General features: G+C 36.8%; 1 protein-coding gene and 1 pseudogene across 1 annotated transcript in view; one reads left to right on the top strand and one right to left on the bottom strand.

Annotated features, from left to right (window-relative positions):
* The window catches only part of LOC104996221 (protocadherin alpha-C2), a 96010-nt gene that overhangs the window by 52670 nt on the left and 25911 nt on the right, over positions 1-17429 (bottom strand). The window lies entirely within an intron of this gene.
* LOC104996222 lies at positions 8363-9655 on the top strand (annotated as a pseudogene).

Raw genomic sequence — 17429 nt, 5'->3', positions numbered from 1 at the left:
ACGGTCCCTTGGCTGCTGCACGGGTCTTGTAAGCAGATTCTAGGAAAGACTGCTAAATCTCTAGGACTCGAGCTATGAGCTCCCAGGGAAAGATTTCCAAGCGCAATTCAAGAAAATACACCGAGGGCCTCAGCTAAGTACTGGTATCTGGGCGGCGGCTTCACGTTCAAAGAAACAAACGCCAGAGAGGCACTCTGGAGGATGAGGAGAATTATTTCTCTGACCCCAGCATTTTCCCTGAATACTCCTAAATACTGCAGAAAGTGTTCAACTTCTAGAGCAGAGGGAGGGGGTGGGAAGTGCTGTCCTCTTTCGCGGAGCAGACCTAAAACTAGCATCCTGGGATCCAACACTCCTGGCCGAATGGCCTTTACTTTGAATGTGTGCCTTGGCAAATAACCAATATTTCAGGTTTTAAAATTCTTTAAAATATTGGTTCCATGAGGCTGCAGGCTAAGCTCTTACTTGACCACTTTTGATCATAGTGGGGGAGAATCTGGTAAAATTTTAAAGAGTTTCTTCCTTCAAGCTTTTCCTCATTTTACTTCAAATCTTTATCATTTATCACCCAAAACATTTTATTTGTTCTTTCAAATGATTTCATATTTTTTCTTTAATGAATGACAATGTCAAGAGCCTGCAAAACCATTACATCAAGATTGTTACTCTTGATTTCCCAAGCCTGTCCAGAAGTTGGAATCCATTGATGCTTTGCAGTGAAAAGTCTGCTGTTATTAAGCAAAATGTGGGAGGTTAGGATTTATCTTACACTACCAGGCAACAATTTCAATGGCTGCAGCTCATATTCCATAAATACAAGGCTCCTCTACACCTGCTGGTCTCTGCAGGTGTAATACACACCTTGTATTGCTGCAGAGGCAACAAAAGGATAACCAATTGCCTTCAGTGAACAGAAAGGCAAAAGGATCAGAAAAAGCCTTTCTGTGCTGTGTCATTGCCTCTTCTTCTCTGTTCTGAGCATCCACTTTCCCCAGGCCTTCTCATCTATTCTGCAAGAGTTTAAAACTCATTGCCCCACTTAGAAAAAAAAAAAAAAAAAGCACTCACTCCTCTTCTTTCAGCATCCTCTCACCCCTTGATCTTCTGCTGTGGGTCATTTCCTAGCTATGAACTGCAACAAAACTAGAACAAGACCTGACATTTGACATGCTTTGCTCCTTCAGGGGGTGAAGGGGCCAAGGCACCCAGGTTTCAAAGGCCTGGACTAGGGCATCTCTTCTTCCCACATACCAGGTGCACCCTCTGACAACTCCACAACCTAACTCATTTTATTCCAGAGAAGCTCCCAGCTTCCTTCTATCTCTTCCTTCTATGTCTTCCATGTGTTGCTTCTTATTTGCCCTCTTTGTTCCCTCAAGGGTGCAGAGAGGGAAGCAATTTCCATCGCATTCTAATTCTATCTCCTTTCCTAGGCCTCTGGCTTCTCCCTCTGTCAGCTTCCTTCCAAAATGTCCCTATAGTAACTCTGTCTCTGTTTGCTGTGGTAATTTGATCTCAGAAAGCCTTAAACTTTCAAGTGCATGAATTGTAGGTCTGGCCTATGTCTTCACCCATTACTTATTTCTGAAAATAAATGGCTTATAAGTGGAATCAAGTTATAAGTTGTCAGGAAGAATGACCTTTTCTTCCCTCATCTCCTCCCAGGCTTTCATAGTCACTGCCACCTCTGCCCACAGCTCGGGAACCTGGTCACTAGGCATTGACCATGCATGGACCTGTGCCCCTGACAAGATCACAGGCTCTTAAGGAAGAGATGAAAATGACAGAGGTTTGGTAATGTTTTTAATGGAAGCCCCCAAGTGTCAACTCAGGAGAAAAATCAGGCCTCTTCTCTTAGTAATCTTGTCATCTTCCAGCAAGGACATCTGCCAGGTTGTCCATCTTGATGTGTCAGGATCATAAGCTTCAGCTAGTGCTCACTCCCTCAATGGCTGAGAAGGCAAACAGCACCAGTGCAAATCAGCCACCTTTTCAAAGATACACTGAAGAGATGGTGTACTCTGTATTTGGCACTACAATGATTTAGTTCCTCATATGTTGTACATGTCTCATGCCAACCTTACTAGTTATTGGAATGGGATTGTTTAGACTGCTGGCAGGTGCCCTGTCCATGAATATTAGTACTAATGCCTCAGCCATACCACTATGCACTCCTTCCTTTCCTCAGACCTTCAAGAACCTCTACAGAAAAGCAGAGTAGCACAGTGTAGTAATACAGATTTTGAAGTCAGTCACACCCCTGCCAATGACTAACCATGTGGCCTTGGTCATGTTATATAACTTAAACTTTAGCTTACTCATTATAATTGGGGAAGACAAATTTAAGTAAACTCATAGAATCATTACAATTACATGAAATGATATATATAAAACAATCAGGGAGATTAAAGAGGTACAAACTTCCTCTTATAAAATAAGTCACAGGTATGAAACATACAATATGGGAATATAGTCAATAATAATGTGATATCTCTGTATAGTGACAAATGCTAACTAGACTTATTGTGGTGATCATTTTGTAACACACAGAAATATTGAATCACTGTGTTGTGTGCCAGAAATTAACATAGTGCTGTATGTCAATTATACTTCACAAACACACGAACTCATAGAAGAAGAAATTAGATTTATGGTTACCAGAGGAGAGAGGGTAGGAGAGGGGGAGTTAGATGAAGCCAGTTAGAAGATAGGCTTCATACAAACTGCCAATTATAAGGTAAGTACTAGGGATATAATGCACAAGATGATAAATAATATAATTGATACTACTATATATTATATATGAAAGCTGTTAAGAGAGTAAATCCTAAGAGTTCTCATCACGAGGAAAGAAATTTTATTTTTCTTTCATTTTCTATCTATATGAGAAACTGGATGTTCATTAAACATTGTAGTAATTATTTCATGATGTATGTAACTTAAATCATCATGCTGTACACCTTAAACTTATACACTGCTGTATGTCAGTTATATCTCAATAAAATTGGAAAGAGAAAAACAACCTACATAGTAATTGACAAATGTTATTATTATCATTATTATCAAAATGCAACAACTTCTTATCATCAGATAACCTCCTTAATTGACAGTCTGTATATAGCATGGCCCTTTAAAGTATTGAACAAAGATTAGCACCTGTAACTATGCCAGACAGGAAGTCGGTGATGATGGGGAAGATGAATGTGTACCAAAGTTGACCTTATCCTATATTTTGAAAACAAAAACCAGTCCTTTTCTATATCACCAAAGAAAAGGGACTTACGTCATGAGAATTCCTTCAAGGGATTTGTTTCCTCACAAGAGATTCACCTTTTTTAAGATATGTGAAAATACGCTAGCAACAGAGTACAGAACTGTTGCCAAACATGCTGTAATATCTAACACCCAGTGTAGAGACTGGCACAGAGGTACTTAATAATGTTTCTTGAACAGAACTAAATTTACAACTTCACTGTACAATTATCTCAAATAAAAATAGCTTCATCTTTTCTCTCCCCCTTTCCAAATCTTATCTATATTTCAAGATCCATCTTAAAACCTACCTAATCCATGAAACATTGTCTATTCTAAACATAAGGTCTTTTTATTTCTCTAAATGCTGACATTCAGAATTCTAAACGTGTCATTTTTTAATTCATCCAAATGCTTTAATATTATTTCTTATATCTTAATTATAACCAACCTACAAGCAGAAGCCATGTTGTATGTGTCTTTATCTTCTTCACAGTGTAGGAAACCTCTCAATAAATAAGTGATGGGTGTTTCCACTTCTTCAGATCCTTTTTTAGCAGATATAAGAAGAGCTATCGCTTCCCTTTTTCCCCCCCAGATCTCATGGTGAGAGGGTTCAACGGTCCACAATGATTTAACTTCCTTTAAAATTTGAAATTCAAAATATTTCAAACCTGGAACTAATTCTAAAGTTGCTGGACTCTTTAAGAAAGGATCTGCTCAAAAGTATTTTATGATCACTCTTTCTACTTTATAATTATAAATTATATATAAAAAAGATATTCCCTGCTCATAACAAAGAAAGTGACATGATATGAGAAGCACCACACACACACACACACAAAACATGATTTTGTTTACCCCCATGTTAGCCAAGAACTCTGAAATAGCCTCCCTTAATTATATCCCTCAATTGTATCTGTGAAATGCATCTATCCTGAGGTCATTGGACACAGGAGCAAAACCAATCAGAACACAACCCAATTAAGCCTCTGAGAAAATACTGGTGCTTAGTGAACTCTCCTAATTCACATAAACTTTCCTTTATTATTAGTGTCATTACAAATCATTTTACTTTGGGGAAGTAAACAATCTAGAATCTTTTGACCACAAGGTGTTCTCATTAGTTGGATCAGGCTTTGGGCTGACCAATATGGGAATATCTGTCAAATAGGGAAGGTTATAATTTTCAGTTTTAAGGTGTGTATTTATGTTGTTCCACCAACTGAGCACATGACATATAATTTAAAAACAGAGACAAATGAACTTCCCAATGTTTAATGTGGTCCAAAAGAGTTTAAAAATTCCATCTTATTATAAAGGAACTGCACCTCTGATCTTTATACATCTAGAAAAGGAAAATGTTTACAAATATGATTATAGCATTCTTTACAGGTACAGCATCCAATGACTGGAGAGATAAAAAAAGATTTTTCATTTAACATGATGGTTGAATTTTTTCCATAGTCCCTTTCCTCCAGAGGGAATGCATTAGCTTTTAGGGAAAGATCCTTTAAGTCTTTAGTTCTAAGAAATTAATATACTGTTGATTTGAGACTGAGGCATCTGAAAATTGCTTACAATAAACAAAGGAACTCAAACTACCTTTGGATAAATAATAAAAAGGGAGAAATACACTAAGAGCTTGGGGCAGATAGTGTAATATAACAGATAAAATCAAACTATTCACTTATTAGAGAGCTTTGCTTCTCTATCACTATTTTCAATTGAGATGGCCTACTAAAAATCACAGAATGTTAAAGGTTGAGAGAAATTTAGAAAGTATCTCACCCAAATTCTTTACTTTTCATTGAGCAAAATGTTTAAGTGGAACTTGAACCTCAAGATCAGTGAGGAGATAGGAAACATAAAAGTGCTAAAAGTAAGCCAAGTAATAAATGATCTTCCAGAGTATTAGCGGAACTTACAGATGTGACTAGAGTACCAAATTTCCTATTTTTTTAAAAGTGCCATTGAGTCTGATATAAATTCCTTCAAAACTATTGTTACTAAAGTAACTGTTTTTGAGCACTTAGAGACAAAGGCATTCATACTAGGGACCACTTTGGCTTAACTGAAAACTGGTAACATCAAACCAACCACATAAACTTTTAAAAAAAATCCACATGGGCATTTTAGATTTTCAGTTGCTAGAATAATTGACAAGGAAAATGCTATAGGCACAGTCTATTTGGAATTCATGAAGACATTAAATAAAGTCCCCCAATATCTCCTTACAGACAAAAGGAAGGAAGGAAGGCTATGGACAGTGTAATTAGATGATTTCATAATTATTTGGATAACAGTGACAAAAAGTGTTTATTAATGGAATGTTTCAGCCTGAAAGGAGAATTCTTGTAGGTGACCGCAGAGATTCACCATTGGTCTTAGCAGTTAGTTATTCAACATTTTATCAATGACTCAAAGCAAGGAAGCATCAATAGTCCACGCCAATCCAGCAACAAGTTGAGCATTCTGGAATGAGAATACCAACTGCCTGGAGTAAGCCATGTTTCTAATTCACTAAAATTAGAACCAATATTCTATTTGAGACTCAATGCATGCCAGAAATTGGTAAGTTTGTATTTAAGTTAATTCCTGGCTTCTGGTATTGCCATTAAAACCTGTTCCAAGTTTCCATTCATCACTCAAGGCCTTTTATTTTAATAGAAAAACTTGTTTTGGCCCTGTTTCTCCTCTTCAATTCTTGGGATTTTAGCCATAGAATAAAATAAGACGGTAATTGGCACTAAAACAATACCCTTGTTCCCAAGTGGGTTTTAGCCAAAGCAGTCATCGATTTGTACACATTTTTTTTTAATTTCAAAAAATGTAGATATTGGTGAGGTACCTGGAATTGGAACTGTTTTCCAGGATTGACCTGTTTGGTCTAAACGAAGGTCACAGTGTCTTCTTTCTATACCCATTGTGTTTGCTGCTTAGAGAAAACAAATATACACCTCCACCTAAAAAGGGTGAATTCTCAAAAGTATCTGTTCATATATACAGAGTGTCAAGTAATTATTGGCTTTTTGGTTCCTCCTTGCCATGTTGATGCCTTAGCACTACGTTTATATATTGTTTCTATACACATTATTTCATTTAATGCTCACAAGAGCACAGTCCCCAATCAGGTTGGTACTGATGAAGAAACTAGATACCCAAAAGGTGAAGAAATTTAACAGAATCTTCAGGAAGCTCTTTTCCATGCCCTTTTTTCTTGAGCTAGAAATACCACCTCCGACCACTACACATGCACTCTTAATTAAGAATTATGTTACTGCCTCCAGCAAAAAGTTCCAAGTATTTTATATGAGCTCCTATCCAATTCCTTTTACAACTATAATTTTTTGATCTTTTAGAGACTTCAGTTGGAATACATACATATACACACACACAAGTGTGTGTGTGCGTGCTAAGTCGCTTCAGTCGTATCCGACTCTGTGCAACCCTATGGACTATAGCCTGCCAGGTTCCTCTATCCATGGGATTCTCCAGTCAAGAATACTGGAGTGGGTTGTCATGCCTTCCTCCAGGGGATCTTCCCAACCCAGGGATCAAACCTGTGTCTCTTATGTCTCCTGCATTGGCAGGCAGGTTATTTACCACTAGGGCCACCTGGGAAGCCTACACACGCACACACACACACACACATACACACGCACACACACACACATACGCGCGCACACACACGTACATGCACGCACACACGTACGCGCACGCGCACACACGTACGCGCACGCACACACACACACGCACACACACACGCACACACACACGGTGGTTGGCCTTAGCAAAACTGCAATACAAAACAGATTTGTGTTTCATTTCTTCTTTCAGTACCATCTTCCCACCTACAATATTGTGCCTAAGTAATTGGGTTTTACAAATGAACCTCTTTTTTGGCCATACTACATGGTTTGCAGGATCTCATCTACAATATTCTGCCTAAGTAATGGGGTTTTACAAATAAATTGGCTTAGGGATCTTAGTTCCCTGACCAGGGGATGAACCTGGGCCCTCTGAAATGGAAGCACAGCATCCTAACCACTGGACGACCAGGGAATTCCCAGACTTTTCTAATATCTCATTCATGTATTTGTTGTGATGGATATTGTTAAATAAATTCTTCAGCAGTTATGTGTACATTATAAGGTGGGTAAAATATAAATTCTCTAAATTAGCCAATTTAAGATGTATCCTGTGATATGAAAAGATCATTAAGGTATTTTGATGAGCAATTACTGTTATCTAAAACTTTTATCAAAGTTAGAAACCTCTCAGAGTTCCAAGACACTTATAGATTCTTCATTTTTGTGGTATCCTCAGAACTTTTTACAATGGATCTTTTAGGTGGTAAGATTCTAGGACTAAATTCCACTAGCAATTATAGACCCAACTCCACTTGAAGGTTTTTAATCACATCATATGCTTAGGTCATGCACCTAGGGAGGGTCCTCTTATAATAATCCTGCTTGCACCAAGCAAGAGTTCGTGTACAGGTGGGTCCTTTGCCTGAGAGGCCATATTTTGCTCCAGAACAAATTAGTTCAGGACTCCTCTCCCCCTCACTCCCCCTCCAAGGAAAATAAAATAAAACTTTACAGCAAATGGAAAAAAAAATAATCCTGCTTAATGTAAAACCAGACTCTTAAGATTCAAGATCTGGCTCTACTGTTTATTATGTGTCCTTGGGAAAGGTTTTCGCATGCTCTCTCTCTCTCTCTCTGTAGATCTCAGCTTAGTAAAATAGGGGAAAACAGTACTTACTACCAACAGTTTCTGCTAGGCATTTATTGAGATAAAGCATGAAAAATTTCCATTTTATGCATTTTCAATGATTATTAGCCAGAAAAAAAGAGGGCACAGCATAGGGATAGAAGTCTCATAAAATTATCAGAATAACCTGAAGAGAAAGGAGGGATGAGTGAAAAGAGCAAAACTCCAAGTTTCTGCATTCTCTTTTTGCATTCTTGACTGATGGAATTGAGGAGAAAAATCTAGTACTGAGAAGAAAAATCTAGTAGTGGTTCTATTTATTTAGCGTCTCTGATCTAATGGTCTCAAAGATCTTAAAATCACAGGATCCCCACCAGCTTGCCTACCCTCCATGGCCGACAAGGAAGCAGCCTTTGATGACGCAGTAGAATGTGTGATCAATGAAGAATACAAAATATGGAAAAAGAACACTCCTTTTCTTTACAATTTGGTGATGACCTATGCTCTGGAGTGGCCTAGCCTAACTGCACAGTGGCTTCCAGATGTAACCAGACCAGAAGGGAAAGATTTCAGTATTCATCGACTTGTCCTGGGGACACACACACGTCAGATGAACAAAACCACCTTTTGATAGCCAGCATGCAGCTCGCTAACCATAATGCTCAGTTTGATGCTTCACACAAAAACAGTGAAAAAGGAGAATTTGGGGGTTTGGGCTCAGTTAGTGGAAAAATTGTATTAGAAATCAAGATCAACCTTGAAGGAGAGGTAAACAGGGCATGCTATACACCCCAGAACCCTTGCATCATTGCAACAAAGACTCCATCCAGTGATGTTCTTGGTTTTGGCTATACAAAACATCCTTCTAAACCAGACACTTCTGGAGAGTGCAACCCAGACTTGCATCTCTGTGGACATCAGAAGGAAGGCTACAGGCTTTCTTGGAACCCAAATCTCAGTGGGCACCTACTGAGTGTTTCAGATGATCACACTGCCTGCCTGTGGGCCATCAGTGCTGTTCCAAAGAAAGGGAAAGTTGTGGATGCGAAGACCATCTTCACAGGGCACACGGCAGTAGTAGAGGATGTCTCTTGGCATCTGCTCCATGAGTCCTCTTTGGGTCAGTTGCTGATGATCAGAAACTTAATATCTGGGATACTCATTCTAACAATACTTCCAAGCCAAGCCACTCAGTTGATGCTCACACTGCTGAAGTGAACTGCCTTTCTTTCAGTCCTTATAGTGAGTTCATTCTTGCCACAGGATCAGCTGACAAGACTGTTGCTCTGTGGGATCTGAGAAATCTGAAACTTAAGTTGCATTCCTTTGAATCACATAAGGATGAAATATTCCAGGTTCAGTGGTCACCTCACAATGAGACTATTTTGGCTTCCAGTGGTACTGATCATAGACTGCATGTCTGGGATTTAAGCAAAATTAGAGAGGGACAATCCCCAGAAGATGCAGAAGATGGGCCACCAGAATTGTTTATTTATGGTGGTCACACTGCCAAGATATCTGATTTCTCCTGGAATCCCAACAAACCTTGGGTGATTTGTTCTGTATCAGAAGACAATATCATGCAAGTGTGGCAAATGGCAGAGAACATTTATAATGATGAAGACCCTGAAGAAAGTGTGGCTCCAGAAGGACAAGGATCTTAGATCATGTCTGCACTTTTTGGACTCCCCTGTTCTTTCTCTCAACTCTGAGACTGATTTAACACTGGTTTTGAGACACAGATTTTGTTTGGTTATCCCTCTATAATAAATCCTATCAACAATGTTATTAGTCCAAACAGAAGGTATTTTCTAAACATTAACTGGTGGCTTCTTGATTCAGCAGAGCCACAGACTTATACTTAAATTTTCTTTAGGAATTTTCTAGTAACAGAGTCTAAAAGTAGCCACAAAAAAGGGGGAGTATTGTGTGCGGTTATTTTTCTTCTTATGCTATACCCCCAAGTTTTTCAGACTCATTTAAGTAAAGGCTAAAGTGAGTAAGAAATAGAGCCAAGTGAGATAGGTGTCTGAGCCATGAAGTATAAATACTACAAGATGTTGTTTTTATTCAGGAAATAGAGGAGATTCAAGTCATACAAATTCCTACATGCCGAGCTTTCCAGGATGCACATTTTCTTACACAGACCAGTCCCCTCTCAGTTTCTTAAGTCAAAACAATGTGTTCCTCCTTCCCCATATATTTTTGCTTGTTAGTGTATTTCTTGAGCTGTTTTAATATTATTTCTTTACTTTCTGTGAAATGGTTTTTTAAAAAAACTTGGGAATACCAAGTTGTAAAGGTATTCCCTTTACAACATGGTTGTAAAACCATGTTTTTACCTGACAGTTATACCACAGGTAGACTGTCCAGTTAAGTTGAGAAGAGTGATTCAATAGCTTGTATTTGTTTTTAAAATTAAATTAATCCTGGATAAGAGTTGCTTTTTTTTTTTTAAGGAGTTAGTCCTTGACCACTAGTTTGATACCATCTCAATTTTGGGTGACCTGTTTCACAGCAGGCCTGTTACTCTCCATGACTAACTGTGTAAGTGCTTATAATGGAATACATTGCTTTTCTACATTTAAAAAAAAAAGATCTTAATATCATTTAATTTATACATCTACAACTTGAAGTGGGTTAATGCCTACTTTAGCCTTCCAGCCCTGAGTAGAAAAATATGTATACACACATGCATACCAAACTTTCCAATTAGTTAACACTTTAACTTGAGACTTTTTCTTTATCTAAATCTATTGGGGAATTTTTCAATAAACTCAGTAAACCAAAGACAATAAGGTAGTAACCTTAATGAAGATATAAAACCGAAGATATCAAACCAAATGGTTTGATAATTTACTAGAAATAAGAGTTGGTTTCAAGCAGATCAATGGCACCCCACTCCAGTACTCTTACCTGGAAAATCCCATGGACGAAGGAGCCTGGTAGGCTGCAGTCCATGGGGTCGCTAAGAGTTGGATATGACTAAGCGACTTCACTTTCACTCTTCACTTTCATGCATTGGAGAAGGAAATGGCAACCCACTCCACTGTTCTTGCCTGGAGAATCCCAGGGACAGGGGAGCCTGGTGGGCTGCTGTCAATGGGGTTGGACAGAGTTGGACACAACTGAAGCGACTTAGCAGCAGCAGCAGCAGGGGGGAAAATCTCATTTTCTCCCTTTCAAGTTCAACGTTACATCTATTATAACAGAACTGTCACCCTAAGATATTCAATATCCTTTATAATTAAAATTTCATCATAGCCTCCCATGATTGGTTTTCTGCTATACTCTTAAGCTAGACTACTATTCCTCTGATCCAATTATCATAAGCTCATTTGAAATCTCAACTGTATATGAAACATTTATTGGTTCATAAATCAGTGTATACATAGGATATACTAGACAGATATGTCTCCTAGGATATGTAGGTTTAGTGCTCCTTAAGCTAGCAGGAGTTGAAAAATAAAGAGGATTTTCAAATTACAAAAAAGTCCTTCTTTCCAAGTGTCAACAATGATGTGTTAAGAAAGTAGCTGCAACCCTGAAAAAATAAGACCATGAGTTTCCTGAGTACACATCCCTGGATGAGAAACTAGCTATAATTCTGAGAACCTGGCAATTTTAGGTTGGGGGTAGGGACAGAAAATTAAATTATCATGGATTATTCCCTATGCTTATTTCCCCCCAATATATTTTTTTAAAAATCATGGAGAAATTCAATAATGTTACAATACATAGCCAAATTAAATTATCAAATTTAATTCTCATTAAAGAATTTGTATATGCATCAAGGTTACTGAGCTAACATTAAAAAGCAAATGGAATAAACCTTATAGGCAAGCAGGAGCACTTTATAATCCTCCATCAATCCTCATTCATCATTTATCTTAATGGCAGAAAAGTCTGAATATCCAGATAAAAAAATTTCTTTTGTTCCCTAATTTAGATGAGTTTAGTAATCTTAAACTTTAGCATACATAAGAATTTCTCTTTAAAGTGGTACCAATACAACTAGGGAAAATGTACTTGGAAAGATTTATGTGATTTGCAAGTTTTTACTAATTAAACATGTTATTCACCACACACATACACTTTGGACCCTAACCCTAGAGTAATATGTGACTGCACTGTATTTCCATTTATTTTATCTATATGCTATTTTACTATTAAGGCTCATAATTTGTAAACAAGAAAACTGCCTTATGTTAGGGTGTCAGAATCTTATTTGGAGAAATAATTCAGAGCTGAACAATCTCAGTCATTCTTATTAAAAGAAAAATTCTTTTTTTCTGATATTGGGAACCTTTTCATTCATTCAAAATTTATTGAAAATTTACTTTGTGACAAGAACTAAACACTAAAGCTCTGATGCCCTTTCCTGGTATCTCATATACTTTTAATTTATTTATTATATTAAAGTTATATTATAATCAACTAAAGAAAAAACATCTGGGGATCACTAGCAAGTAAAAGTATATTTGTTATACTGCTGTAAAAAGCTTTTATTGTATATGTATGTGCTTTTTGAATAAGTGAATATAGTATGTCCATACTTTTAGGTTTTAAAAAGATGTAAATTTTGGTTATATTTCCTACATGAAATTTTATTTTTTTCTTGGTCTTCTATTTATTTTATTTAGGTTCAATAACATTAAAAAATACATGCTGCTTGTACAAAACTCAATTCATCCAGAAAAGGCAAAAAAAGTGAAAGTCCCTTCAAATCCCATTCTCCTGTACACTACATCATTAATAGATAATTGTATATTCCTCCAGACTTTTATGTATACATAAATATGTACATTATATATATTGCCCAAGTGTAACCACATTCTACATACTACCGTTTATTTTTACTTAACATTTATGATGTCACCACAGATAACTCTGGGGGGTTTTGTTTATTTGTTTTGTTTTTTGGCCCTGTGGTGCTACCTGCGAAATCCCAGTTCTCTGACCCAGATTGAACCTGGGTCCTTGGCAGTGAAAGCACAGAGTTCCAACCACTGGACAGCCAGGGAATTCCCCAGATAACTCTGTTTTACTCCTGGTAGTGGCTGTATAATATTCAGCCATTATGAATACTTCATAATTTATTTTTACTATATGATTGAATATTTAGGTGTATTTCTGAAAGTGTGTGCATGTATGTATGTGCTTATGTGTTTATTTTGAGAGGTGCTTAGTTAAAAGTATGCACATATAAATTTTAATCAGACATGGCAAAATGCTTTCCTAAATTTCTGTGCCAATTTACACTCACAATCAATAGTAAAAGTGCCAATTCATTACTTCTAATTTGTCTTTAAAATTCTTAGTTCATAATACAGTAAAGAAACACAGAATCATGTTCACAGCAATATTTTGTTTTCCTTATAAAAGGTCTCATAATTATTTCATATTACTCCTATAAATTACACCTAAATTCTCATTGAGAAAGTTAGCTTACTTCTTTGAATTTATTTCACTTAAGCTGACTTGTTTCATCATACTGTTTTTACTTATTTATTTTTATCTTTTGGTCGCACTGCATGGCATGTGGAACTCAGTTCCCCAACCAGAACCTATGCCTTCTGCACTGGCAGTGTGAAGTCTTAACCACTGGACCACAAGGGAAGTCCCCACATCACAGTGTTTTTATGTCATTTTTACCCTATATCCAGTAGGGTTAGAAGTTGTTCCTTTAAGAATATACATTCCTTAGCTGTATAAATCTTAATTATATTGAATTGCTTAATAGTGCTTTCGGGTCTACTATATCCTTCTACTTTTCTGTCTGTTCATTCTATTAATTTTTGAGAGCTGGATATTTAAACTCCAACTAAAAATCTTAATTTATCTACTTAAAAAATAATTATAATATATAGTGGAACTGTATGTAACTTTGTTATGTATTTTCCAAGTCTCTTGTAAATGTGTTATCATACTTTCATAATTTAAAAAATAAAGAATATTTAAGAAAAGAAAATACATTTCTTGATATCTAACTCTCTCAAACATTCATTCAACCCTTTATCTGGAGATAAATAAATTATTAAGTTTAATTCCTGGATTAATGTGATATTTAAGTAAAATCTTTAAAGAAAAGGTCTGAAGCTGAATCCAGTATACCTAACTAAGCTCATGATAGGCCTTCTGAACGAATACATACAGTAACTTTCTGAGGGCTCCTGAGAGTAAACAAAAGCAAGGAGATCTGGTGGGGAGCCAAAATTTGGAGAAAGGGTTTAGCATGGTGTGAGCTTCCTGTTTTTGTTGCTTTGCTCTGAGGACAGGCCATGGTTGTGGCACAACATGAGGAAGCTAGAGCTCTGACAGATAGACCTCATTTTCTCAGGCATGAGGAATAATGAAGAGTTAGTAACAACCACAACAATTGGAGGAGAGAAAGATCCTTAAGTGGAGAGAGCCAGATAAAGGGAATTCTTCACACATCTCTGTAGACTCCTTAACACATATAGAAAACCAAGGCTACAGCTAAAAGAACTAAACTTAAATTTGAACTACTGCCCATCACAAGCCAGAGAAGTTTTGTATTTTCAGTCTAATCATTTATTCTCTCCTAAAACAAAAACATGAACACCCTTCAGAAAAATGTAACACAGTACAGAGTCTCCACAACACTTATAATATCCAGGATACATTCAAAATTATGTAGCATACAAACAACTAGTAAAATGTGATGTGTTTTCAAGGGTAAAGACCACCAGGAAATGAAACCTGAGATGATGCAGGAGTTGAAATTAGCAGACCATGACTTTAAGGTAGCTACTCTAACTATATTTAATAACATGAAGAGCACCATGCTGGTAACGAATGAAAATAAAGAAAATCTGAGCATAGAAAATATTAAAAAAGAACCCAGTGGAAATACTAGTACTAAAATATCATGAAATAAAAATTCATTGAGTAGGCTTAATAGAAGAGTGGAGATAATAGAAGAAAAAGTCAGTGAACCTGAAATTAGAGTAAGAGAAATGATCAAATCTGAAGGAGAGAGGGAAAGAATTGAAATCAAATAAACAGAGCCTCACAGACCTACACGACAATGTAAGAATATTCTAGAATAGAATATAGGATATATAGAGAATATAGGACATATATTCCTATATATGAGGATATAGAAATATGACTATTAAGGACAAAAGTTAAACTCTACAATGATAAAATCAGAAAATATTCAAAAGTTTCATATGTAGGTGATAGAGTTCAGAAAGAGAGAAAACAGAGAATAGAGCCAAAAAATATTTCACTTTATTAGGAATTAAGGACAAAAATTTTTCCAGATTTGGTGAAAGACATAAATTTACAGGTTTAGTAAACTCAGGTAATCCCAAACAGGGTAAATATGAAGAAAACCACAAGCAAGCACATCATAGTCAAATTTCTGAACCAAAGATAAGTAGAAAACCTTGAAATCAGTACACCTTACCCCCCAAAAAAAGGTAACAAAAACAATCGTATCATAGAAAGGTAACAATGACTTAAATGATTGTAGACTTCTCATCAGAAAACACAGAGTTTAAGGTCTTCCCTGGTGGCACAGTGGGTAAGAATCCACCTGCCAATGCAGGAGACATAGGTTCAATCCCTGATCTAGGAAGATTCCACATGCTGCAGAACAACTAAGCCCGTGTGTCACAACTATTAGCCAGCACTCTAGAGCCTGTGCTCTGCAACAAGAGTAGCTACCACGATGCAAAGCCCTTGCACTGCAATGAAGAGTAGCCCTTGCTCTCCATAACTAGAGAAAACCCATGCAAAGCAAAGACCCAGCGCAGCCAAAAATAAATAAAAGAAAACACAGAGGTTAAAAGACAGTGGAATAAAATCTTTAAAATGCTGAAGGAAAGAAAAAACTATCAATTCAGAACTCTTTATCAGTCAAAAATGCAGTAGAAATAAATATATTTTCCAATAAAGAAAACTAAGAGAAATCACTGCAGCAGATACACATTAAGCTTTTTCAGGCTGAAGTGAAAAGATACTACAGGGAAATTAGACTCTTTGGAAACAAATAACTGCACTGAAAATGCTAAATGTCTGGATGAATAAAAATGACTTTTTATCTTCTTAACTTCTCTAAAGCACATAATGACTAAGCAAAATTTATAACTGTATCTTGTGTCTTGGTTTAATACTGTATAAGTTTAATACAAATGAAAACTATAGTGTAAGCAATGACATGAGAGAAGCTGAACAGTTTTATATGGTTACAGGTTACTATGTTACTATGTTCTATGAAAGTAGAACACAAGTAACTCTAAGTAGACTGATAGAAGTTAAGATACATACTATAATCCTTAGAGCAACAACTAAAATATGCAAATATATTTAACTAAAAATATGTATATCCAAAAATTAAACAGAATTCTAAAGAATATTCAAATAATTCAAAAGAGACAAGGAAAACCAAAAGAACAAATTCATAGTGGAAAATTAAAGACAATATATTAGAGAATACAAATTCAAACATATCAATAATCACACAAATTAATTTCAATCAAAAGATAACAGTTACCAAGATGAATAAAAGAACAAGAACAAAACATATTCTTTCTACAAGGGCACATTTTAAATGTAAAGAAACAGAAAGTAAATGGATGAGAAGAGATATGCCATGCACACAGTAAATATTAGACTGCAATGGCCAATTTAATATCAGACAAAATATACTTCAAAAAAGAGTATTCAGTTCAGTTCAGTCACTCAGTCGTGTCTGACTCTTTGTGACCCCATGAATCACAGCACGCCAGGCCTCCCTGTCCATCACCAACTCCTGGAGTTCACTCAGACTCACGTCCATCGAGTCAGTGATGCCATCCAGCCATCTCATCCTCTGTCGTCCCCTTCTCCTCCTGCCCCCAATCCCTCCCAGCATCAGAGTCTTTTCCAATGAGTCAACTCTTCGTGTGAGGTGGCCAAAGTACTGGAGTTTCAGCTTTAGCATCATTCCTTCCAAAGAAATCCCAGGGCTGATCTCTCAGAATGGACTGGTTGGATCTCCTTGCAGTCCAAGGGACTCTCAAGAGTCTTCTCCAACACCACAGTTCAAAAGCATCAATACTTCGGCACTCAGCCTTCTTCACAGTCCAACTCTCACATCCATACATGACCACCGGAAAAACCATAGCCTTGACTAGATGGACCTTTGTTGGCAAAGTAATGCCTCTGCTTTTGAATATGCTATCTAGGTTGGTCATAACTTTCCTTCCAAGGAGTAAGTGTCTTTTAATTTCATGGCTGCAGTCACCATCTGTAGTGATTTTGGAGCCCGGAAAAATAAAGTATGACACTGTTTCCACTGTTTCCCCATCTATTTCCCATGAAGTGGTGGGACCGGATGCCATGATCTTCGTTTTCTGAATGTTGAGCTTTAAGCCAACTTTTTCACTCTCCACTTTCACTTTCAAGAGGCTTTTGAGTTCCTCTTCACTTTCTGCATAAGGGTGGTG

Source organism: Bison bison, unplaced genomic scaffold (genome assembly GCF_000754665.1).
Source record: "Bison bison bison isolate TAMUID 2011002044 unplaced genomic scaffold, Bison_UMD1.0 scf7180017864291, whole genome shotgun sequence".
NCBI classification, from domain to species: Eukaryota; Metazoa; Chordata; class Mammalia; order Artiodactyla; family Bovidae; genus Bison; species Bison bison.
This window is presented reverse-complemented; position numbering and strand designations above follow the sequence as displayed.